Source organism: Delphinapterus leucas, chromosome 21, assembly GCF_059928025.1.
Source record: "Delphinapterus leucas isolate spDelLeu-1000000601 "Yukka" chromosome 21, BTC_Dleu_Yukka2, whole genome shotgun sequence".
NCBI lineage: Eukaryota > Metazoa > Chordata > Mammalia > Artiodactyla > Monodontidae > Delphinapterus > Delphinapterus leucas.
In genome coordinates, this window is record NC_143149.1 from 4,399,578 (window position 1) to 4,427,451 (window position 27,874).

The following is a 27,874-nucleotide window of genomic DNA, read 5'->3' on the forward strand; positions in this document are numbered from 1 at the left end:
TCTTACATCATACACAAAAATGAACTCAAAACAGATTAAAAATCTGAATGTAAGACTTAAACCATAGAAAATTTAGGGGGTAAGCTCCATGACATCCATCTTAGTGGTGATGATTTGAATCTGACACAAAAAGCAAAGGCAACCAAAGCAAAAACAAGTGGGACTACATCAAACTAAAAAAGCTTCTGCACAGCAGAAGAAACGATCAGCAAAATGAAAAAGCAACCTACCTGATGGGACAAAATATTTTCAAATCATACCTGATAAGGGGTTAATATCTAAAATATATAAAGTACCTCTACAACTCAATAGCACAAAAACAATCCAATTAAAAACTGGGCAGAGAATGTAGACTTCTTCCAAAGAAAACACACAGATGGCCAAGAGGCACATGAGAAATTGCTCAACATCACTCATTAGGAAAATGCAAATCAAAACTATAATGAAATAACACCGCACACCTATTAAAATTGCTATTATCCAAAAGACAAGAAAAAAGTGCTGGTGAGGATGTAAAGAGAACACTTGTGTGCCATTGGTGGGAATGTAAGCTGGTTCAGCCCCTATGGTAACAGTATGGAGGTTCCTCAAAAACAATTAAAAATAGAACTACCATATGCTTCAGCCATTCCACTTCCAGGTGTTTATTCAAAGAAAAAGAAAACAGTTACTTGAAAAGATAGCGGCACCACCATGCTCACTGCAGCATTATTTATTTACAATACCAGAACATGGAAGCAAAGTAAGTGTCCACTGTTGGATGAATGGATAAAGGTGTGGTATATACACAATAGAATATTTCTCAGCCCTAGAAAAGGAAATCCTGCCATATGTGACATGGATGGGCCTTGAGGTCATTATGCCATGTAAAATAAGTCAGACAAATACTATATGGTCTCATTTATATGTGGAATCTAAAAAAAACCTCATAGATACAGAAGAGATTGGTGGTTGTCGGGGGAGGGGGAGGCACATAATGGGTAAGTGTGGGCAAAGGTGCAAACTTCCAGTTTTAAAGTAAGTCCTGGGCATGTGATATAAAGCAAGGTGACTATAATATCGTACTGCATATTTCAGAGTTGCTAATTAGATCTTAAAAGTTCTCATCACAAGAAGAAAAATTATAACTGTGTATGGTGATGGATTTTAACTAGACTTTTGGTGGTGATCCTTTTGCAAAATATACGTGTATCAAATCATTATGGTATACATCTGAAACTGTGTCAGTTATACCACCATAAAAAATCTTTTCTATGGATATTGCAAAGAAAAATGTAGCCTCTAATTGCATATTATAAAAACGAACTTGACATTAGTTATATGCACTAAAACACTTTAAGTGGCTCTTAGTTAGAAACTGTATTTGACTGCATTAAATAAAATGTCCAAAATAACAGTGAATTAAATGAGATGAGAGTTCTCTCTCACATAAAACAATTCTGAAGTTATGAATTCCAGGGCCAAAATGGCAGTTCATTGCCATCAACAAGCCAAATGTCTTCTTTTTCTCTATTGTTCTAGTGCATGGCTTGGTCCACAAAACTGCTTCCTGGTCTAAGTTGGCCACTGAGTTTCCAGCTACACATCTGTGGTCTAGCCAGCTAGAGGGAGGAAGAGAATAAAGCAAGGGCCACAACTTCTGGCTTGAACAGCTTCCTTGAAGAATCTTCTCTGACCACCACTGTCAAGGAGATCCAACCCAAACTGCAGATTATCTTACAAGCCCACCTCCTTGATCAGAACCTAGTCCTATGTTCACACCAGCTGCAAGGTAGGCTGAGAAATACACCATAGTCAGCTTCATTGACAGCGAAATATATAAGCTGTCAAGATTCTGTTACCAAGGAACAGAAGAGGCATACTGACTAGGCAACCAACAACCTGCTATCTGTGACAACTTTTCTTCCACTTTGGTCAATCTGTCAAACATGCAATATAGAGTCCTATTAAAATTGTCAGTTTCCTCCTACATATTAATGCTATATAAATGCAACAGAATATCTACATTTTAAATTGTTTTTTGGAAGTGACAAAGTTAGCATCTCCTTACTCCATAAACTGTCTCTGTTACAAGTTCAGATTCATGATCACTGTATCTTCACTGAAATCTACTCCAAACACAGTAAATAAAACACTTTTACACATCTAATACCTTTACCTTGAGTTTAAATTTGTCTGAAACTAATGTCTACCTTTATTTTTATTCCTTAATAAATTGTTGCCTAATCTCTCATTTTTAACTTTGTACAAGTAATTCTGCTTTTGGGGTATCTCACAAATACCTGTATTTTTAAATGAACTTCATTGTCTAACTTTCAACACATTTTGTTCTCAGAGTAGTAGCTGGTCTTCTGTTCCTTTGTTCTATGTTTTTGGGGTTTTATGCTTTCTAACTTTGCTCATCCTTTCTTTCACACGTTATAAGCTCAATGATGTTTGCTTTGTGTTGATATTTTCAGTTATTTTGAGGTACATATTGTTCTTTTAATTTTACTACAGCATTTTACAAAAGAGCATTTTAACATGCATTATTGTTTATTATATTCAAGCATCAGTATGTTTTTACTTTAAAATGAGAGATGGAGGGGGGACCTTCAAGATGGCGGAGGAGTAGGACGTGGAGATCACCTTCCTCACCACAGATACACCAGAAATACATCTACACGTGGAACAACTCCTACAGAACACCTACTGAATGCTGGCAGAAGACCTCAGACCTCCCAAAAGGCAAAAAAACCCCACGTACCTGGGTAGGGCAAAAGAAAAAATAATAAACAGAGACAAAACAATAGGGACGGGACCTGCACCAGTGGGAGGGAGCCGTGAAGGAGGAAAGGTGTCCACACACTAGAAGCCCCTTCGCGGGCGGCGACTGCGGGTGGCGGAGGTGGGAGCTTCGGGGCCATGGAGGAGAGCGCAGCCACAGAGGTGCGGAGGGCAAAGCGGGGAGATTCCCGCACAGAGGATCAGTGCCGACCGGCACCCACCCGCCCGAGAGGCTCGTCTGCTCCCCTGCCGGGGCAGGCGGGGCTGGGAGCTGAGGCCCGGGCTTCGGTCGGAGCGCAGGGAGAGGACTGGGGTTGGCGGCGTGAACACAGCCTGCAGGGGGTTAGTGCGCCACGGCTGGCCGGGAGGGAGTCCGGGGAAATGTCTGGAGCTGCCGAACAGGCAAGGGACTTTTTCTTCCCTCTGTTTCCTGATGCGCGAGGAGAGGGGATTCAGAGCGCCGCTTAAAGGAGCTCCAGAGACGGGCACGAGCCGCGGCTAACAGCGCGGACCCCAGAGACGGGCACGAGGCGCTAAGGCTGCTGCTGCCGCCACCAAGGGGCCTGTGTGCGAGCACAGGTCACTCTACACACCCCCCCTTCCGGGGAGCCTGTGCCGCCCGCCACTGCCAGGCTCCCGGGATCCAAGGACAACTTACCCGGGAGAACGCACAGCAGGCCTCAGGCTGGTGCAACGTCACGCCAGCCTCTGCCGCCGCAGGCCCGCCCCGCACTCCTTGCCCCTCCCTCCCCCGGCCTGAGTGAGCCATAGCCCCCGAATCAGAGGCTCCTTTAACCCAGTCCTGTCTGAGCGAAGAACAGACGCCCTCCGGCGACCTACACGCAGAGGCGGGTCCAAATCCAAAGCTGAGCCCCGGGAGCTGTGAGAACAAAGAAGAGAAAGGGAAATCCCTCCCAGCAGCCTCAGGAGCAGTGGATTAAATCTCCACCATCAACTTGATGTACCTGCATCTGTGGAATACCTGAATAGACAAGGAATCATCCCAAAATTGAGGAGGGGGACTTTCGGAGCAACTGTACACTTGGGGTTTGGTGTCTGTGACTGATTTGTTTCTGAGTATAGTTTTTAGTGCCTGTTATCACTGGTGGATTTGTTTATTGGTTTGGTTGCTCTCCTCTTTTATTATTATTATTTTTTTAAATAATTATTTTTTAATTTATTATTATTTTTTCTTTCTTTTTTCTCCCTTTTCTTCTGAGCTGTGTGGCTGACAGCATCCTGGTGCTCCAACCTGGTGTCAGGCCTGAGCCTCTGAGGTGGGAGAGGTGAGTTCAGAACACTGGAACACCAGAAACCTCCCAGCCCCATATAATATTAATCGGCAAGAGTCCTCCCATTGATCTCCAGCTCAATGCTAAGACCCAGCTCCACCCAAGGGCCAGCAGACTCCAGCAATGGACGCCCCATGCCAAACTGCTAGCAAGACAGGACACAACCCCACCCATTAGCAGAGAGGCTGCCAAAAATCACAGTAAGTTCACAGACACACCAGAATACCTCTGGATGCAGCCCTGCCCACCAGAAGATAAGATACAGCCCCACCCACCAGAACACAGGCACAAGCCCCTCCACAAGTCACTGAACCAACCTCAACTACTAGGGGCAGACACCAAAAACAACAGGAACTATGAACCTGCAGCCTACAGAAGGGAGACCCCAAACACAGTAAGTTAAGCAAAACGAGAAGACAGAGGAATATGCAGCAGATGAAGGAGCAGGGTGAAAACCCACCAGACCAAACAAATGAAGAGGAAATAGGCAGTCTACCTGAGAAAGAATTCAGAGTAATGACAGTAAAGATGGTCCAAAATCTTGGAAATAGAATGGAGAAAACACAAGAAACCTTTAACAAGGACCTAGACCTACAGAGCAAACAAACTGATGAACAACACGATAAATGAAATTATAAATTCTCTAGAAGAAATCAATAGCAGAATAACACATGCAGAAGAATGGATAAGAGACCTGGAAGATAAAATAGGGGAAATAACTACCTCAGAGAATAATAAAGAAAAAAGAATGAAAAGGATTGAGGACAGTCTCAGAGACCTCTGGGACAACATTAAATGCACCAACATTCGAATTATAGGGGTCCCACATGAAGAAGATGAAAAGAAAGGGTCTGAGAAAATATTTGAAGAGATTATAGTTGAAAACTTCCCTAACGTGGGAAAGGAAATAGTTAAGCCAGTCCAGGAAACGCAGAGAGTCCCATACAGGATATATCCTAGGAGACACATGCCAAGACACATATTAATCAAACTATCAAAAATTAAAGATATTAAAAGCAGCAAGGGAAAAAAGGGAATCCCCATAAGGTTAACAGCTGATCTTTCAGCAGAAACTCTGCAAGCCAGAAGGGAGTGGCAGGACATCTTTAAACTGATGAAAGGGAAAAACCTACAACCAAGATTACTCTACCAGCAGGATCTCATTCAGATTCAACAAATTAAAACCTTTACAGACAAGCAAAAGCTAAGAGAATTCAGGACCACCAAACCAGCTTTACAACAAATGCAAAAGGAACTTCTCTAGGCAGGAAACACAAGAGAAGGAAAAGACCTACAATATAAAACCCAAAACAATTAAGAAAATGGTAATAGGAACATACATATCCATAATTACCTTAAATGTAAATGGATTAAATGCTCCAAGCAAAAGACATGCACTGGCTGAATGGATACAAAAAAAAAAAAAAAGACCTGTATATATGCTGTCCACAAGAGACCCAATTCAGACCTAGGGACATATACAGCCTGAAAGTGAGGGAATGGAAAAAGATATTCCATGCAAATGGAAATCAGAAGAAAGCTGGAATAACAATTCTCATATCAGACAAAATAGACTTTAAAATAAAGACTATTACAAGAGACAAAGGAGGACACTACATAATGATCAAGGGATCGATACAAGAAGAAGATATAACAATTGTAAATATATATGTACCCAACGTAGGAGCACCTCAATACATAGGGCAAATGCTGACAGCCATAAAAGGGTAAATCGACAGTAACAAAATAATAGTAGAGGACTTTAACACCCCACTTTTGCCAATGGACAGATGATCCAAAATGAAAATAAATAAGGAAACACAAGCTTTAAATGACACATTAAACAAGATGGACTTAACTGATATTTAAAGGACATTCCATCCAAAAACAACAGAATACACTTTCTTCTCAAGTGCTCATGGAACATTCTCCAAGATAGATCATATCTTGGATCACAAATCAAGCTTTGGTAAATTTAAGAAAACTGAAATTGAATCAAGTATCTTTTCCGACCACAATGCTAAGACACTAGATATCAATTACAGGAAAAAAATCTGTTAAAAATACAAACACATGGAGGGTAAATACACTAGTAAGTAACCAAGAGGTCACTGAAGAAATCAAAGCGGAAATCAAAAATACCTAGAAATAGGGCTTCCCTGGTGGCGCAGTGGTTGAGAGTCCGCCTGCCGAAGCGGGGGACATGGGTTCGTGCCCCGGTCCGGGAGGATCCCACGTGCCATGGAGTGGCTGGGCCCGTGAGCCATGGCTGCTGAGCCTGTGCGTCTGGAGCCTGTGCTCCGCAACAGGAGAGGCCACAACAGTGAGAGGCCCGTGTACCACACACACAAAAAAAAGTACCTAGAAATAAATGACAATGAAAACAAAACATCCCAAAACCTATGGAATGAAGCAAGTGCAGTTCTAAGTGGGCAGTTTATAGCAATACAATCCTACCTCAAAAAACAAGAAAAATCTAAAATAAACAACCTAACCATACAATTAAAGCAATTAGAGAACGAACAAAAAAACCCCAAAATTAGCATAAGGAGAGAAATCATAAAGATCAGATCAGAAATAAATGAAAAAGAAATGAAGGGAACCATTGCAAAGATCAATAAAACTAAAAGCTGGTTCTTTAGAAAATAAACAAAGTTGATGAACCATTAGCCAGACTCATCAAGAAGAAAAGGGAGAAGACTCAAATCAACAGAATTAGAAATGAAAAAGGAGAAGTAACAATGGGCACTGCAGAAATACAAAGGATCATGAGAGATTACTACAAGCAACTATATGCCAATAAAGAGACAACCTGGAAGAAAAGGACAAATTCTTAGAAAAGCACAACCTTCCGAGACTAAACCAGGAAGAAATAGAAAATGTAAACAGACCAATCACAAGCACTGAAATTGAAACTGTGATGAAAATTCTTCCAACAAACAAAAGCCCAGGACCAGAGAGCTTCACGGGTGAATTCTATCAAACATTTAGAGAAGAGCTAACACCTATCCTTCTCAAACTCTTCCAAAATATGAGAGGGAGAAACACTCCCAAATTCATTCTACAAGGCCACCATCACCCTGATACCAAAACCAGACAAGGATGTCACAAAGAAAGAAAACTACAGGCCAATATCACTGATGAACATAGATGCAAAAATCCTCAACAAAATACTAGCAGATAGAATCCAACAGCACATTAAAAGGATCATACATCATGATCAAGTGGGGTTTATCCCAGGAATGCAAGGATTCTTCCATATATGCAAATAAATCAATGTGATACACCATATTAACAAACTGAAGGAGAAAAACCATATGATCATCTCAGTAGATGCAGAAAAAGCTTTAGACAAAATTCAACACCGATTTATGATAAAAACCCTCCAGAATGGAGGCACAGAGGGAACTCACCTCAACATAACAAAGGCCATATACAACAAACCCACAGCCAGCATCATTCTCAATGGTGAAAAACTGAAACCATTTCCACTAAGATCAGGAACAAGACAAGGTTGCCCACTCTCACCATTATTCAACATAGTTTTGGAAGTTTTAGTCACAGCAATCAGAGAAGAAAAAGAAATAAAAGGAATACAAATTGGAAAAGAAGAAGTAAAACTGTGACTGCAGATGACATGACACTATACATAGAGAATCCTGAAGATGCCACCAGAAAACTGCTAGAGCTAATCAATGAATTTGGTAAAGTAGAAGGATACAAAATTAATGCACAGAAATCTCTTGCATTCTTATACACTAATGATGAAAAACCTGAAAGAGAAATTAAGGAAACACTCCCATTTACCACTGCAACAAAAAGAATAAAATACCTAGGAATAAACCTACCCAAGGACAAAAAAGACCTGTATGCAGAAAACTATAAGACACTGATGAAAGAAATTAAAGATGATACAAACAGCGGGAGAGATATACCATGTTCTTGGACTGGAAGAATCAACTTGTGAAAATCACTATACTATCCATAGCAATCTACAGATTAAATGCAATCCCTATCAAACTGCCAATGTCATTTTTCACAGAACTAGAACAAAATATTTCACAATTTGTATGGAAACACAAAGGATCCCGAATAACCAAAGACATCTTGAGAAAGAAACACTGAGCTGGAGGAATCAGGCTCCCTGACTTCAGACTATACTACAAAGCTACGGTAATCAAGACAGTATGGTACCAACACAAAAACAGAAATATATAGCAATGGAAAAGGATAGAAAGGCCAGAGATAAACCCACGTACATACGGTCACCTTATCTATGATAAAGGAGGCAAGAATATACAATGGAGAAAAGAAATCCTCTTCAATAAGTGGTGCTGGGAAAACTGGACAGCTACATGTAAAAGAATGAAATTAGAACACTCCCTAACACCATATACAAAAATAAACTCAAAATGAATTAAAGAGCTAAATGTAAGGCCAGACACTATAATACTCTTAGCTGAAAACATAGGCAGAACACTCTATGACATCGATCACAGCAAGATCCTTTTTGACCCACGTACCAGAGAAAAGGAAATAAAAACAAAAATAAACAAACGGAACCTAATGAAACTTAAAAGCTCTTGCACAGCAAAGGAAATCATAAACAAGATGAAAAGACAACACTCAGAATGGGAGAAAATATTTGCAAATGAAGCAGCTGACAAAGGATTAATCTCCAAAATATACAGGCAGCTCATGCAGCTCAGTATCAAAAAAAAGGACAACCCAATCGAAAAATGGGCAGAAGACGTAAATAGACATTTCTCCAGAGAAGGTAGAGATTGCTAACGAACACATGAAAGGACACTCAACATCAATGATCATTACAGAAATGCAAATCAAAAGGACAATGAGGTATCACCTCACACCAGTCAGAATGGGCATCATCAAAATATCTACAAACAATAAATGCTGGAGAGGGTGTGGAGAAAAGGGAACCCTCTTGCACTGTTGGTGGGAATGTAAATTGATACAGCCACTATGGAGAACAGTATGGAAGTTCCTCAAAAAACTAAAAATAGAACTACCATAGGACCCAGCAATCCCACTACTGGGCATATACCCTGAGAAAACCATAATTCAAAAAGAGACATGTACCACAATGTTCATTGCAGCTCTACTTACAATAGCCAGGTCATGGAAGCAACCTAAGTGTCCATTGACAGATGAATGGATAAGGAAGATGTGGCACATATATACAATGGAATATTACTTAGCCATAAAAGGAAACGAAATTGAGTTATTTTTAGTGAGATGGATGGACCTAGAGACTGTCATACAGAGTGAAGTAAATCAAAAGGGGAAAAAAAATACTGTATGCTAACACATATATATGGAATATAAAAAATAGTAATAATGATAATGGTTCTGATGAACCTAGGGGCAGGACAGGAATAAAGACACAGACATAGAGAATGCACTTGAGGACATGGGGATGGGAGGGGTAAGCTGGGACGAAGAGAGAGAGTGGCATGGACATATTTACACTACCAAATGTAAAATAGCTAGCTAGTGGGAAGCAGCCGCATAGCACAGGGAGATCAGCTGGGTGCTTTGTGACCACCTAGAGGGGTGGGATGGGGGGGGAAGACACAAAAGGGAGGGGATATGGGGATATATGTATACATATAGCTGATTCACTGTTATACAGCAGAAACTAACACAACACTGTGAAGTAGTTATACTCCAATAAAGATGTTAATAAATAAAATGGTTCTCTTATGAGAAAACAATAAAATAAAATGAGGGGTCAGCACACTATCTCTATTCAACTGTTCCCTTCAAAATGTGTCTTATAAAGATAAAAGTTGTATTTATGTTTAAAAGAAACAGTTTGATATTTAAGTTCTATTATCTTTTTTCTGCAGTTCGATACTGGTATAATTTCTGAGCCTCTCCATTTACAATATTTTTCTGCTGCCTTCACACATGGATGATAGATTATAGCAAATTCTTATTCCATTCTCTTTTCACCCTTAAAATATCTAGTATATTGTTCCCTTAAGTTTTAGTTGCAAAAAAGATAAGTATTCTAACATTTGTTTCTTTGATAATTTTATTAATACACTGTATATGGCCTATATTAAAATTTCCTTTCTTCAAATTCCTTTATTATTTAAATATTAGAGTTCATGCTAACCTGTATACCTTCTAGAAGAATTAAAATATAAAATTTATGTTGAAAGTTACTTTTTTTACTACAGCATTTCTGGTTTTGTTATACTGTCCTTTCCAGCAGAAACCTAAGCAGACATTCAAGTGTGTCATAAGAATGTTATTTGTCAACATGACAAATTCACATTTTTTGTTTATTAGATTCTTTAAAGCAGCTAGACTTTTGTTTGCATGTCCTTTTCACTGTCACCAATTTCATTTTTTTTTTCCATCCTGTCATAGACCCCAAAGTCCAGTAAACCACACTGATGGGCACTGAAAGGGCACAGTGGTGAATTACATCACATGGTGTGCTAACAACACAGGTCATGAGCTTTAAGTTGTAGAGCTAACAGCAGCCCTTTGTGGATCTTATACTTCCCGTTATAACTACATATTTTATCTGGTCAAAGTGTCATACATCACCCAACAACCATAATGAGAGGAAGGCTGACTTTTCTTCCTACATTACTCCGGGGTAATGGCTATTTTGTTTCACAAGAAAGGGAGTGTGAACCAGTGTACATCACTGGTTCAGTTTTCCAGTTTAATCTCATTAACCTCCATGCTTCTGAAAGGTGATAAAACACAGAGGTTAAGAGGATGGATTCTGGAATCAGATGTCAAACTTGCCTCAAAGTCTGTTTGTAAAACGGGGAGACTAACTACTTCACTGAGTTACTGTAAGGATAAAACAAACTACTATAGATAATACACAGTAGTGCCCATCGTGTCAAAACCCCATAGCAGTGTTAGCTGTCATTACTATTGGGTAAAAAATCTCTCCAAATCAGCCCAGTTCTTCATTCAGTGAACGTATCATTGGTCATAGTTTTTAATTTGCTGTCACGTGTATCTCTTTGCAATTAGGAGAGGCTTCCAGGATTGCTAACCAGACAAGGTTCTAAACCAGAATTCAAAGGATGCCTTTGGTTACTGCAAGTCAACTATCCTTTTACTTACATTTCATCAAGAAAATAGACAATCTTTGTGTTTGTTTTCTTAATGTAATTCACAAGGCTATGGTCACCTTACTGCGACTAGAGTGTAAACAACCTGATAGTAGGCGCTATGACTTATTCAAATTTTCACATGGATTTAATGCGGTCTGTGATGTAGCTTGTTACTTCAATTTTTCATTGAATAAAGGAATAGATTAATGAAAAAGTGATAGAAAGACAGAATCCGTGTAACTAATCAAGACTCTATTTTCTTTCTTCGTACTCAAAACTTTTAATCTGAAATTGGTAAAGAATAGATTGAGAGGAAATACAATGAACTTGAATAAACTTGCTTAACTTTGGTAGATTCTAGAAGTAACAATAGCAAACATATGGATTTCACATCTCTTAAAATACACAAGGATTAAAATTAAAAGGAATAAAGTGCTTGGCAAACATGATCTTTAATTCAACAGATGGATGTCTTTTCTACTTTTGATGATAAAAGAAATTTAACATAATGAAAATGTGTATTTTCTGCCTTAATTTTTGCATTTTCTTGCACTTCAGTAAGAAAACTTAAAATCCCTCTGGCCTCTTCAGGTGTTTCGACAGTGAAGATTTTATTTTAACGTTTTTTTTTTTTTTTTTCTTGGCAGACAAGACAGTAGAACCTATCCAAGTACGTATTTTACTAGATTATAGAAATCTGCTAAATTTAAATAGGTTGATGATCATGAACTTATAGCAATGGCATTAACTTACATGCCTACCAGCCACCAACATATTACTGATATACACATAGCTTACCGTATTTCAAAAGCTACTTGAGCATCTTTTATTTAAATTATGACTACATTTACTATTAGGATTCTATAGAATTAAAACGACAAAGTAATTTTGAATTTTCATTATCTGCTCTAAGAACATTAATTATTCTTGATATTTTCACATTAATTTGAATTCTATGAAAAACTAAATTTTTGAACTAAAATGTGGGCAGATACGAAAACAAGTATTTTCAAATATCTTGTGGGATGTATCTTCCAGCTCAGTCTTCATAGTCTGTTTCAAAATTGTTCTGTTTTCCAGGTTCTCCTTTTCATCAAAATAAGCATACTTCACTTAGAACCTAAATATGATTTTTATTTGTCAAGTATATTTCTATTTAAAAAATTTGAATAAGACTCCATTTTGAAGTTATGTTGAATTACTGCAAGTATTTAGTTACTGTTGACTAACCGTTAGATTAAAATGTGCTAAATTATGTGAAAGAATTCACAGGTATTCATGCTATAAAGTTCATTTTCAAAGGTTATATTCCTTTTCAGTGTTCCATATTCAAACTCACTAAAAATTTTTTTTTAAAAAATCAAGTGTTAAAAGATATCTATGCTACAAAAAAGTTAAGAATTTAAACAAAATGGCTATAGTTAATATTAGCAATGGTACAGGAAACAATCAGATGGTAGGAATTTGCCATACTTCAATCTGTTTTGGAAATCAATTTAGCAGTATGTATTAGTAGCCTAAGACACTTGAGAATTTAGTAATTTGGGTTAAGATATATGTACCACTGGTAATAGTGTAAAATGCCTGGAATTATCTAAGTGTCTACAGTATTATGATGGTTAAATTATACTAGTTTTATGATAGTATTAAAAAGTCATGTTTGTGTGTGTGAGAAGAGCTTTAAATGTTTATAGTCTTTGAATTATTCATCCTGCTAAAAGCCTACCTTAGCTATAATGACGTGTAGGCAAAGACTTATATACAAGGATGTTATAGCGTTAGGTAAAATATCTAAAGGAGATTTTTTAGATACATGTAGTCTTCTATTTAATGGAACAATCCAGTAATTTAAATCATGCTTTTAAAAGTCTTTAATACTTGGGGGGAAAAAGGTTAATAAAAGTGGTAAATGAAAATTCAAGGAGCAAAACAGCACCTAGTTTTTTTTCACCAAATTTTGTAGGTAAGATACACAAATTATAAACACTCACAAAAAAGAAATGCAAATACTGTGAATACACCTATTAGAAACTAAAGAAATTTACTTATGACCTGGCTGCATGTTTTTCCTTTATAATTATGTACATTTTAAAAATTTAACAGCGAATGTGAATATAATATTGTGGTATAAATAGCATTTGGATTAAATGCTAAGAACACTGCAGAATGGCTCATGTATTTGATTAAAACTATATGAAGTATGTTTTGGGCAGATACTAAATTGCATGGAAATTATTAAGTTGTATCTTCATGACTTTCTATTTTCTTCGTTGTTTCTACATTTAGTAATTGGAATTTTTCTGTAAGCAACGTTTGTCCCTTTTCTCCCATTTATTCAGTCAGTTTCACCAGTATGGACTCATGGATATTAATTTTATTTGGGGGATTATAATCCATTACTATCACCATTTTGTTGGTGAAATTTTTCCAGCTTTGGGGCGGTTCCTGTGTCCTTTATAACGTGCCCCCATCCTTTTTCTTTTGTTTTCAGCACTTATTTACTTTCTGATATTGCAAGACGCTCCAGGTTTATCTTGCGTATTTCCTGCTCCAACCTCAGAATCAGCCATTTCTCCAAGAAGCATGGCTTCTTTTATTGTAGAATGGCATTTAAAAACCAAGATCTTGGTTTCTTATCATTACTGGAGCATCACTACTTCTGGGAACACTGCAGTAATAATTTATGCAGGCAAGATGCATGGACAAATGTTAAAATGTGGTCAAAACTTAACAGATTTTTGCATACCCCTAAAATATTCATTATTGTGATAATTTTAACATGTCCACAAATCTTTAATACCTCTCACCTCAAGAGATGGAATTTAACCACCACTATCCTCTCAAGTGTGGGCTGGACTTACCTTCCTTTTAGTAATTAGAGTATGGAAAAAGGGAAGAATAATAACTTTCCACTGAGGAATCCTGGCCGACCCTACTTTAAGCAAATAGTCCAGGTTAACTCACTGAAAGTAAATCATGTTGATAACACCCCAATGTGATGTGATTAAAACCTCAAGGGTACTCTTCCATTAAATCTGTAGCATCTGGTTAATCATAACACATATGAGACAAACTCAAACTGAGGAATGTGGACAAAAAATATCTAACCAGCCGTCTTCAAAAGTGTCAAGGTCAGGAAAGGTGAAAGACCATCAAACTCTCATAGATTGGAATAGACTGAGGAGACATGAAGACGAAATGCAGTGTGGTATCCTGATTGGAACTGGGAACAGAAAAAGGGCGTTTGTGGGAAAACCAGTGGTATTCAAGTAACATCAGGCAGTTTCGTAAATATTATACCATTGTTCACTTTATAGTTTTGATAAATGCATCACGGTTATATACAGTGAAACCATTAGAAGAAGCTCTGCAAAGGATATATGGGAACTCTGTACTATCTTTGCAATGCTTCTGTAAGTCCAACATTTTGAAATAGAGTACAAAGTGCAAAGGTAGGAGAGGGTTCGAAAATTCACATCTCTTAGTTAACACAGTGCCATATAAAGGAAGGGCTGCCTGCATGTCTGTTTCATCCCATATCACAGAGCCTAGAACAAAACAGACGCTGGATAAATGGAGCCTTCAGTTATTAGCAATATTTTAGAGTAATGAGACAATGTTAAAAATGTAAATGGAAGTTATATTCTCTTGGAAGTTGAAACTGGAAATTTACACGCAATATCATAGGCAGTATGGAATGATTGAAAACGTGTGGATAGACTGAAGTGCTTCTAGGTACACAAATGGGAATCATATATAGTGATGCTATCTAAAAAGAAATGATCTTCAATTTATTTTTATGCAGCCCAGCTTGGAGAAGGCAAAGAGACTAAATATTGTTTTATGGGAAGAGATGTCTTGCTACAATACTGAATCATCCATCGTGTACGTCTCTGGGACCCGAGTCATGCCTTTGATTTCTCTTTTATCCCTCTGATGACTAGTTCAGCATTCTTTACAATGAAGGCTCTCAATAAGTCCTTGATGACTGAATGCTTTTTGCGATTCTTTCATCTTCACTCTGATTTATTGTACTCCTTTGAACCAACAACGAAACACAGATGGGGAAATTGATACAGCACTTCTGAAACCTGTTCAATTAGTTGTTCAACTATATTTTAAAAGGGAATGTGCATCTGTCAGAATGGGAGGAAGGAGAAAGTATTTTTCATTTTAAGAGCCTGTGTCCATTTGACTGATTCTAGTCAAATGGAAGAGGTTAGCAATGATTCTGACTTCAAATGTCAGGCCTCCCAACTCTTTCTGCTTAAAGCTGTGGAACACAAGCATTTTTCCTGCCTCAAAGAATTGCGGAACTTTATCTGTGCTTTTAAGAAGCATTCAGTGGTGGTGATTTGACACATTGGTCCCATAAACCTGACTAAATATATAGCACTTGGAAAATCGGGACAATTTAAGTGTTTCAGGTCTCATATAAAACAAGAAAGTTCATCTGGTTCTGATGAAATAGGCTGTGAAAATAATGTGCACTGAAGCAAATTTAAGACTCAATAGTTATTAATGTTTCAACTTTGTGTAGCTTTGTCAAGGGAAGCTATAATTCTATTAAGTAACTACTTCAATTTGTTACAGAATTATTTAGCTTACAGCACTATGTTTAGAATAAATCTGAATTAACCTGCATATGAAAAAGTTTAGACTCAATTCTTCATTAAGCCAACTGACTACCCTCATTCTTCTAAGTCTCCAGCAGGTGACAGTGAAATTTTCATGGCTATACAAAGTACTTAGCGATGACTAAAATACCTTGGCTTCAGAAAAAAATTCAAATTTTAAAATGGACCTTGATAAAAAAAAAAATATATCAAACCCAATTGGTGGTTGTACTTCTCTATAATTAAGCCTAAAATGTAAATCTAAATGAACAGAACTCAAAACTTTGATGCAGAGGCAATACTCATACCCCAAAAAAGAAATTTTATAGAAAAAAATCTCACTACCTTAAAAGACACAATGCAATTAAGCAGATGTTTGGCAGCTAAGAACTTATAAGCAGAGAGGTACATTTTCTAAGAGGAAAGCAGAGTATTATTAACACATTGGAACATTTCAATACAATACATATATTTATATTTAAAAAATAAAGGTGTTTCATCCGCATAAGAGGCATCAGTGCAGAAAAAAATGGGCCAATCAATTCTATTTCCAAAACAACGTTTGCATCCTACAGGAACAGATTTGTCCGTATGGTACATGCTGAGATTAGATCTGCATCTCTCTCACCCTTTCCTTCTGCCTTAGCAGAAGAAAGTTCTTCTGCATGTGGAAAATCCCAGGGTTTTAACTGCTTTGGCCTCCTACTCAGGAATCAGGTCCAAACCTCTTTGCCATGAAGGCAACGATGCCTATGAAAAGACGACTGTGCCTCCTGCTTCTGCTGTCTTTAGACTGTGTCAACAAGGAAGAGGGAGCTGGAAAAAGCTCAAAGAACACATTCTGCCTGGATATACTCCCTGCATGTAAACCCAGGCAAAATTGAAAGGTAGCTTAAATATCTTCCATTGAAAGACATCCAGAAACCTCTCATTGCTGACTCTCAAATAACATTCGTGTTACAGTTTAGTATAAAGCTAAAAACTACCACACCATTTGATTGGTCTTTCTGTGGTTAATTTTTAAGAAAAGCTTTATCAAAGTCCATATACTGAGCAATGGAATCCGCAGAACCATTTTGAATGGGTTCAGCCGTATCTCCTAGAAAGCAGACAGAGCATGAGATGGCAGAAAAAAATAAACCCCATCAAGTCTGGTAGTGTGGCCAAGCCATTGGTATCAAAGCCACACGCTGTGCGGTTAATTCAGTGAGGTCATGACCCTGCGGGGGGTGAGGGATCACTGCAGGGCATCTGAGCAGCTTAGAATGAACTGAAATGAAGCCACAGTGGCAGGGCTGTGCATGTGTTCAATAAACGTCCCCAAAGCACAGTGGGAACCAGGGACAAGCCCTGTTGACATGGAGCATTTTAGTGATAGAAGCTGAACTTAGATAAGGTAGCGTTCCCCCCTTGAGTGCTAGAGTTTTTTCCATACAATAAGGCAGCCTCCACATGCACTGACAAATCATTGGTGGCACATGGAAGTCATTGTAGTTTAAGATATAGCATCATAATAGCAATAATCGTCTTTTAAAAATAAGTTGCACAGTTACTCGGAACAAAAAATGAATGAAATAATGCCATTTGCAGCAACCTGGATGCAACTAGAGATTATCATATTAAATGAAGTCAGTCAGAAAGAGAAAGAAAAATACCATATGATATCCCTCAAATGTGGAATCTAAAATATGGCACAAATGAACCTATCTACGAAACAGAAACAGACTCACATAGAGAACAGACTTATGGTTGCCAAGGGGGAGGGGTTGGGGGTGGGATGGCGTGTGAGGTTGGGGTCAGCAGGTGTAAGCTGTTACATATAGAATGGATAAACAACAAGGTCCTACTTTATAGCTCAGAGAACTGTATCCAGTATCCTATGATAAACCATAATGGAAAAGAATATGAAAAAAAGAATGTACATATATGTGTAACTGAATCACTGCTGTACAGCAGAAATTAACACGACATTGTAAATCAACTACACTTCAATTAAAAAAATCAAAAAAATAAGTTGGAAGGATGTAACATGTAGCACAGGGAATGTAGCCAATACTTAATAACTTCACATGGAATAGAACTAATAAAAATATAAAATTACCATGCTGTATCCTGAAACTAGTATAATATTGTAAGTCAACTATACTTCAATTTTTAAAAACGAATGAAAAATAAACAAAAATATACTGGGTAAAAGCTTCAGTGACCCCACAGAATTCAGCACATCAACTGGTTGGCATGAAGGCCTAATGGTTTTTACTGGTATTAACCTAGAACCCGGAGTATAGGATACACTTAGTACATAGATTCTGAGTTGATAGTTCTTTCATGAAATATACCAGACACTGAACTAACTCAGCCTCTGTGTAAACGTCATAATTGGCCGACTCTCTGGAGGTTTCGAAGCAAGGATGACTGGGCCGGGTAGACGGCTCCGGGTGACTGCCAGGGACCTGCCCTAAGACAAAGGTGAGTGAACTTATCCCTGTCCACCGAAGTTGTGAAGCTTTCGATGTAAGCTCACTGCTACCAATCCCAAGCCTGGTGCTTGCAGGACAGCATCCACATTCCTCCCCATGTCAGAAGCTCACAGCAGTTTTTAAACATGTATCCCACCCTATCTGCTGAGTGGAAAAAGAGAAATGGGAAAAGTGCTGTAAGATATGATTTAAAAAAAATGTTTTACTCCTTGAATTTCGGTCACAGCCATTGTTCACAAATGCCACTTTTTTCCCGTGACAGCTCGAGGGCTAATAATGACATCGGTGGGGGGCATGTTTCAGTCCCTGTTGGTTTAGCAAAAAAAAACAGGAATTATGTTGAAGGCATATTTCTACTAGCGATTCCAAAAAGGAATATATGACTAACACAGGAGGGGAAAGTCATTATGAACTGAAGTTATAGATGTTCTAAATGGTGAGCTACTGTGCTTGGAAGAATATGTTATAAACCGCTTGATGAAAAAAAGAGCAACTGGACTATAAAAATGAGCAAATAAAAAAGAGTATAAAAAGGCCAGGGTGAAGTAAGTAGTGAAAGGCTTTTAGTACCAAGACATTGACTGGAGTCCATTAAGAAGTGGAAATGGGATTGCAGGTGTATTTGCAGAGCTGGCCCTGTGCTGTATTCCAACTCAGTAATTCTACAGGCACGGAGCACATGAACACAATTTCTAGAAAAAATAAATGATCAAAAACGCAGAACGTAAGCATTAGTGATAATCACTGCTGAAAATAAGAAACTTTGGGGCTTTAAGTTCTTCCATAGGTGCTCAGTAGTATATATTCACAGATGAATTTCTGTGCAAAATAAAAGTGCATATAAAACGTGTTAGTGATAAGTAAGAGGGATCAACTTCTCCACATTAATGAAAACCACACAGCTTAATTATGGACAGTGTGTCTTGTTAAGTATCTATATGACCAGAGAAGAGAATGAGAAGTGAAGAAATAAACAGTAAAGCTAAAAATAGCTTAAGATTAAAGTAACATAATTCAAAGGCAACATGATAAGCGTTGACAGTCATTTTAATTACCAAATAGCAAAAAGTAAGCAACAGCACGAGCTTGCAAGATTCTGTGTCTGTCTAGCGCTGCATAAATTATCCCTCAGTCTGTTTTGATCCACTAAATAATATCTACACACATAAATCAGGAGTATCTCAATCACCTTGCTATAAGGACTAAATCTACACAGTATAGAGCAAACGGCCAAGACAAGTGGAGACTTGATATGGGAAGTTCTAAATTTATACTTATGGCGCCACGTAAATATACGACCTAAATATTACAGTGAGAGTGACATGCAAACACAGCTTCACAACAAATCCCCAAGCTCACGCTTCCACCTAGACTGTTGCTCTGAAGCCCCTCCTATATGGAAAACAAGGGCCATCTTTAGTCATCACATAACTCTCATTGGCCTAACTGCCCCAAACGTGGAAGACTGTTGAATGTCTTGTATAAACTCTCATGGGCAGCGCAATCTGACACTCCTGCACTTGTGCACTGTCGGCGAAAGAGGCCTGAGGGACAGAGCCTGAAGGTAATAAAGTTCATCGCTTCTCCCAGTGGAGGGCTAGCATCTCAAATATTGATGCATTTGGAAAGCAGAGGGACACAGAACACCGTCCACTCCTGTCTGCATATTTCTCTCCTCCAAAAGTAACCAGCCACCCCTGCCAATTTCCTGGGTCAAATTCTAGGAAAAATTTACAATGTTTACTGTTGAGCTAGGAAAAAAAAAATCCCTGGCGGGGTGGGGTGGGGGTAAAGGCCATGAATGTACTTAGCATTGAGCCTTAGGCTCCAGTCATGGAGTCCAGAAGAAGTGGCAGCTAGAAAGTCTGCAACGTAGAACTGGGAAGTGGTCTCTGTGGACTGCTGTTCACAGTGGCCCACATTCACATGTGGAACTACCCTCTATCAGAGTAAGCCCACGCCATATCAGTGACCAAACTCTTCCATGAGTTGACAGCGTTGGACAGGGCAGGGAGCCAACCACTTCTAGTGTACCTACTATGCGGTAGGTGGCGTACAATCTACTAGGTGCACAGTATCTCTTTTCATCTTGTCAATAGCCATTAAGGTGGACAGCAGCCTACTGCATCAAGAAAAAGAAAGCTAGAGGAAGTTAACTGCTTAGTGCCCAATGCCAGGAAAAACCGCCCAGTCCGGATGAAATCTAGGTCTGTGTTATTCCCAGTCCCACGTTCCTTATGGCTGACTCACCAGAAGGCTGCTTCCACCCAGCTTCTGCTAAACCTCTGACACCCGTCCAACCTTGAAGGCCAGCAAGCACGTGCATAGTTCCACAGTATCCCCGGAGCCAATGAGGAGAAACATGGCCCACAAACAAACATGATAGTGACTGTGGTTACGATTCTTCAATGTCCTGATTGAGTTCATAACTGTCAATTGAGAAATTTGAGAAGCATCATTCCCTAAAATCTCAGACATGAGAGAAAATTAGATGTTCAGTATTCTGTGTTCTGAACAGAGCACCTGGACTAGGTAGATGCAGAGAACCTATCACCTCAGCTCGGAAGAATGTCATTTTGGAATTTTCAGAATTTAAGAGAAACACCAAAGGAGGCTGGATAACTGTTAGCAAAAGTCTTCTATAGAGCTCTGCATGCAAGATCGGCAAAGACTGGAAGGTGCCCAGTGCAACGTCAGTGCTGAGGAATGAATCTAAGATGTAAAGCTGTAGACCCACGGGCATCAGCAAGGCCAGGACTTGACACTGCAAAAGGGCATTGCATTATTGCGAAAACGTGTAATTAAGAAGGCGATTCTGAACATAGCTCTAGACTCTGGTGATTTTGGTGTCTAGGCTAATAAAACTTACGTGTAATATATGTATTTCAAGAAAAAGTAATCATCATAACTTAATGAAAGAAGAAGAGCACAGTTGATCCTTGAACATCAGTTTGACCGCAGGTCCACTTATAAGTGGATAGTTTTCAATAGTGAACGCTTGGCGGCTGCAGAGGACCCTGTAAGTTACAGGTGGATTTTTGACTGCTCGGAGGGTCACTGCCCGGCAAACCGCCACATTGTTCAAAGGTCGACTGTATACAATTTTATGTAAAAAACTGAATTATCAAGCCATGGTTCTTAGTTTGGAAATAAAAATAAACTTACTAAAAATGATAATTGAATGAAATTACTATGGGTCTTTAGTTAAAGACAACAGCAGAATAGGGGAAACAAGGTATCTCCAATATCCTTGTTAGACCTTTAGAGCTACTTTGTGAAATTTTCCCCAAGGTGTACAATTAGTTGTCCAAATTTAGTGACAGTACAGAATTACATGAAAACTAGAGAACACGTTTTTGCAATGAATCAAGTTTGAGATATTACTTGTATGGTTTAACCTACAGACATGAAAAATAATACTATTTATAAAAATACGTTTCTGGGAAAAAAACATGATATAATTACAATGCATGTATAGAATGGCTTGAAAATGAATAGTATTTAAAATCCTATTTATCAGAAATGTGAAAAATATTGTGTATTTTTATTGATGAGCTGACACTATTAACCCTTATAAATAGGAACTTTTGTCTTTTGCTTTTGTTCTCCCACTTGTAGTAATGGTGATGTATTTTCCCAGAACCACTGGGAAAATGATCTGGATGATTCTATTGCACCTTATAAGGGCAGCTCTTAGTCACAGAACAAAGCAAAGAAAAATGACCCCTAGTCTTGGTTGCATTTGGCCTGTTCCGAAAAATCACCTAGTAACCAGCCACCGCTATGCAGTTGAGAATCTTCATTTTGAAATCTAGAACTTAGCTTAATAGCCAATTTCCTGAGACATAAATGATTACACAGTTAAGTGACCTTACAAATTTTGTTTTGTTTTGCACAGTTCTCTACAACTGTGGACATTATATAAATATTTCTTCACTCAACTAAGTGTCTGGATAATTGTACTTGTCAGATAAAATTTTGTTCTGTGAAGCTTTGTCTTTCAAATGCACGTTCTTCCCTTCTGAACCCTAAGTAGCTCACCGAGTCGCCATCCACAAAAACCTGATACACCATCTTTCACCATTTAGTGTAATTGGGACTTTGTCTGTCACACTTCCTTAGAGCCCATCTCACCTGGAATTATGTACACTGTATTCATACACGTTGTAGGTAAATATTCTCTAGATCTGCTACAATAAGACAGTTGCCCCCCTACAATTGAAATACCTGCCCCGTTGGCTTCTACCGCTATAAATCAATGCCTGTGTTTCAAGAGAACATCTGTCCATCTTCAAAAGGAGAATAAGTGCATGAACACATCAGTTGCCTAGAAGTCGTTAAGAAATAACAGTATCCGTGTTGGAATCATTGAATAGTAGAATTTGAAGGACCTGATTTATTTTGCAGATAAAGAACTGTACTTAGGAAGAAACATAATTCACTTGGTGTCACACAGCTGGTAAACGGTATAGTGTGTGAGCGCGTGTGTGTGAGCGCACGTGTACACACCTTAACCACCTTAACTTCCACAATCAGATCACTGCTCATTCTGTTACTCCATCTGGGAATTGGAGATGCCAATGTTATGCTCCCTGCTGTGCTATTAATATCACTCCCCCCTCAAAAAAAATCATTTCCACTGTGTTATTTGCATAGAAACATACAAGTGAGAAGGGCAGTAACATCATGACAATGTTTATGGCTTTCTTATGTAGCCTGATAGAAGATGCTACTATGGAACTGTTCTTCCTAGTTTAAGAAGGGATGTAAATCCTGCCTCAACGGGACCTGTGGCCACTTATCAGAGTAACTATACTCTGGAGCAAGGGAAATAAATGCGTAAGACCCTGCGATCGTCCTCTGGGGGCTGAGAGGTCTCCAGCTGACAGCTAACAAGAAGGCAGATCCCAGTTGCACAACCACTACAAACTGAGCTTAGAAGAAGACCCTCCCCATACAGCCTTAGATGAGATCATCACCCAACCAGTACCTTCATCTCAGCCTTGTGAAACTGAGCAGAGAAACCAGCCTTGCTGTTCCTGAACTTCTAGAGAATGGTGAGATAATGCAACTGCTTTGTAAGCCACTAACTTTGTGGAAGTTCGGTACAGAGCAATAGGAAACAAATATATTATGGAACCATTCCACTCTCCCCCTAAAAGTCATAGTGGCCTCCTGGGTAGATTGGGGTCTATTGGAGGCCAGATGATAAATGGAATAGTAGTCCAAGCCTGTTTTACTTTAGGTCCAATGAGTCTGAATGAACCACATGTTCCCAGTTATCTGGGGTGGATACACATGGCAACTGTCATAACCCCCAATCAATATACTGACCCAGATGGAGTCAACATTGTAGGAAGGGCCAAGTAGAAACCCTGGAATCTGCCACCCTTCAACCTAATTAATAAACCAGAAGCAATACAGCATCCAGGTAGATTTGAAAAGTTTGGCGACATCCTCAGACTTAAATTATGTAAGTGTGGATTTTGATTACCAATATATCCCTTTGAATTCACGTTTATGGCCCCTTCATAAACTAGAAGGACAGTGGAAGATAAGAGGGGAGTAGAAGAAACAACCAAGTGGAAATCCTTTTTACAGCTCCTATGCTGTAAGTGACGTGTACTCTGAACTAGATCAACACCGCCTCTGGAACTCAGCACACGGCTACTGATCTGATGAATCCAAGCTTTTCAATCCTTATCAGAAAGCAGTTCATTCTTATGTGGAAAGGGCGACAGCACACCTACAGTCTGCTTCAGTATGATGTTAACTCCTTTTCTCTCAAAACTATAGTCTGTGAGGACTGGATATCTTATACCACGAAGTGTCATGCAGGCTTAGTGTATGGTAATTGCTCCAGGGTATAGTGGCAAGTGCTTTAGAGGGTGAAAACAACAACCTCAAGAGATTCAGAGGCCTTTCACATTGGTAAAGTGTTTTGGGGGGAGGGGTTCTATGATCTGGGACACTCCAGGAGCACTTCCAACGCAAACAGATTAGTGCACCTGGAACTCCCTACTGCAAAATAAGAGTCCCAGCACTTGATGGCCCCTTGAGATTTTAGAGACAGCATACGTCACTCTTGCAAATACTAGTCTGACTCATCTACTGGTTGGATCAAAAGGGTCCCAGTTTCATGTGGGGCTTAGAGTGAGAGAGGAATGTCAGGTCCACTCTGTGCTACAAAATCCCTACCATGCGACCTGCGTGATCTGGGAAAGCCAGTGCTATGATAAATAACCCTAGTAGCTAAAGATGCAGAGAAGTGTCTGGAAAGCCCCCATAGAGAGTCACAGCACAGACCCCTAGGGTCCCAGAGCAAGGCCATGTTATTTACAGCAGAGTCAACACTTCCTGCTATGCCACTGGGTCCTGATAATTAGCCAGTGTCTGACCATGGAACATCAGTGACTCTGAGATCAGAGCTGCACGTCAGGAGGTGAATACCCACAGATCTCCGCATCGTAGGGTCAGCTGGCACAAACCCCGTATGTGATGGATATGGCAACTTGGTGATCAGGTCCAAGCATATCCAAATGTCTCAAGTTTCATGAACAGGATTGCCTCCCAACTCTTGGACCAGCACCTTTGTCAGCTCAACCTATGGCATTAAAGAGGCCCCCTAAGACCAGCATACAGGGAAGAAGAAAACACTCAGATCTGGTTCACAGATGGGCAGCTAAATGTGTTTGTGCTGGAAACACATCTTTTGCTTAATAGTGTTGCCACTACAGACCCACTTACAGGTGGCCCTGAAGACATCGTGAGGGAAAATGTTCCCAGTCGATAGGGTTTCATGCTGCTGTGAAACCCCTTTACGTTCACTAAGCTGTGTCTGTAAAGAGGCTGAGTTAGCCTGAGAGAAGAATATACGTGAACTCCTGGCCAGTGGCAAGTATCTTGGCTGTGGGTCAGGATTCTTAAAATAGCAAGTTTAAGATGGTGAACAAGGAGGTCTGGGGAAAAAGTACGTGAATGGGCCTCTGGGATAAAGTACAGACTGTAGGCATCTTTGTGTCTCATGTCCACGTCCACCAGAAAGGCTCCTCCGCAGAGGAGGTGTTCAACAACCTAGCCGACAAGAAGAGTTGTCTGGTTCCTTCAGCCAGGCCCTGTCCTCAGCCATCCCAATGGGCCCACATAAGGAATAAGCATGGTGGTGGGGAAGAGACCATGCCTGAGCACCATAGCATGGCTTTCCTCTCACCAAGGCTGGGCTGCCTACTTACACTCCTGAATACTTACCTCATTAGCGTACATTGCACCGTGGTAGCAATTGACCTGAGTATCCTGAGTATCTAGGGTGGTTGCTACTCACTGGGACAAGACATCTGGGACCTGGAGGAACCCCTGAGACATCACTTGGTATTTCTAGGCCTGTTGACACAATGAAGGGGGATCATAGCGTTCTGAACTGATAGGAGATCAAGTCCCCCGAGAGATGAAATTCTGCACCTCAGCTGCCATCAGCAAGCTAAAATGTGGGCCAAGAGTAAGGGACATCCTGTATGGGTGATGGAAAAGGGAGATTATTAATTACAGCCCCGAACTGGCTGCAGCAACGGGGACTCCATCCTGTTACACTTACTTCCCTAAGATAAAGGTGTGGCTGACTTACCACCATTCTGAGCTGGGCACAAAAAAGACCTAATGATGCATCTGCGCAGCACAAAGGATGGACAGGATGCAGACAGAAGAGAAGAAGAGTTGCTGCCCCTTTTCATCCCTTTGGCCTGGCTCTCATTTCAAAGCTAGTGAGACTGGGCAATTTCATGCAAGGTGGCCCTCCAACTAAGCCTTCCACCATAATTCCTTTCCATTTTCTTTCAGATTTCTGTCATAGAATCATCTTCCAAGTCTAAAATTCTGACCAATGGGCCCTGTACAAATGTGTTACAGAAGTGAAGAGTAGTTGATACTAGGAAATCCTCAGCCAGTACAGGAGGAGAGCTGGTGGACAAATGCTGCAGCCCAGAGCCAAGTCTGGGAAGCCTTCTACATGCTTCTCAGATGTCCCTGCAAAACCCAATCCCTGGTGCCTGCAGCAGAGACACAGATAACATACTCTGGTCACTCCTTCCGTCTCCCTCTGCCTCCTCACTCCTACCCAGAGTCAAGTCTCAAATCAACCTGCTGCCCTGATTGCAGACCCTGCTTTCGGAAACAGAATGGAGACACCTAGGTCTCATGGAAACCTCCTAGATATTAAGAACGATTCATATATACTTATTATCATTTGTAATATTAGCATTATTGAACTGGTGCTAGATAAGTGTACATTATGTATGTACATTAGCATATGTAAATAAGATTATTCCTGTATGAGCTGTGGTTTTATTCACTGATGATATTAAAGTTTATACTGAAATACGTCTCTCCGTTATAAGTGTTAAAGTACACAATTATCCATCTGCTGAGCTGACATTTTTCAGCCTGACATTTAATATTGTCACAGACAAACAGTCCTACTGAGCCTTGCCTAGGATTTCAAAGACAGTGTCTGCAGGCAGAAACGTTTTAATTAAAGTCTGAGTTAATGAAAATTATGAGTCACAAAAATAACTGCCTCAAGTAATATTAAATATCCAGACTGGAAATAAATCTGGAAGTTCTAATCTAAAAGCTTTCAATCGTCTCTAAGTTTGCTATAACGAGCACAAGGTTCAGACTTTCACCACTGTCAATTTTGTTCAATTTACTACCTTGCAGAATTTGTAAACAAGCCCATTTCCCTCTTCAGAGATGAGCAGTTCTTTTTGTTGTTGTTGTTTTCAATTTTGCATTCCCCACAGTGATTCTCACATAGTAATAAAAGGAATATTAGCTAACGTTTTGATCTCACGCTATGTAATAATTTGTTTTACACACATGTTCCCATATATAGTTTTTACAGTATCTTTGTGAAATAGAGTGAGATCATCCCCATTTTACAGATAAAGAAATTATGGCACAAAGATATAAAATAAACATATCCAATATCATGCCTGGTGGTAACACAAGGATAAAAATCCCAGCAGTCTGACTCCAAACAATCCATTTCTAACAACTAGACAATTGTGACTAAAAATATATTTTAGGGAGGTAAGTCCTCCGATAAAACTCTTAAGGTTTTAAGAAACTACAGCTGTATCTATGCAATTTTTCACCATCTCATATACCAATATATACCTCTATATTTCAAATATTCTTTGAGAATATGCTTCATTCTTATTCTAAACCAAGAAGATAATTTAGTGTAAAGGTCAAAAAGCCAATCCTCATGGCACCACTCAACACAATTTCTTAAACTGACACCATATTTTAACTGCCAACTCACATTCCATCAAGTCTATCCATACTTAAGTGCATAAATATCTTATGAGTTTTTTAACCAAATTCTTTTCATGCAAATTATGCTTTCATGGCTATAACTAGGCTATAAAAGGTAGGTCTTTCTATGTGTTTAGAGAAATATGCCATTAGGAAATTACTTTCTTCTGAAATTTAAAGAAACAAGCAAACTCATCCGTGGAGTTTAAAAATCACTCGAAGAATAAAACTGTCTGATTTATGAGGAAAAGTCTAAGAAGCTAGATAAGCTGATACCTGATGAGAGAGAAAATAAAGGT

The 27,874-nt window shown here is 39.2% G+C and overlaps 1 long non-coding RNA gene across 1 annotated transcript in view; it reads right to left on the bottom strand.

Moving 5' to 3' along the window:
- Window positions 1-27,874, bottom strand: part of LOC149744415 (uncharacterized) — a 302,003-nt gene continuing 274,129 nt past the window's right edge. The window contains exon 6 of the long non-coding RNA XR_016391067.1: window positions 1-27,874. This exon is cut by the window's right edge and continues 5,396 nt beyond it. This is a non-coding gene — a long non-coding RNA (uncharacterized LOC149744415).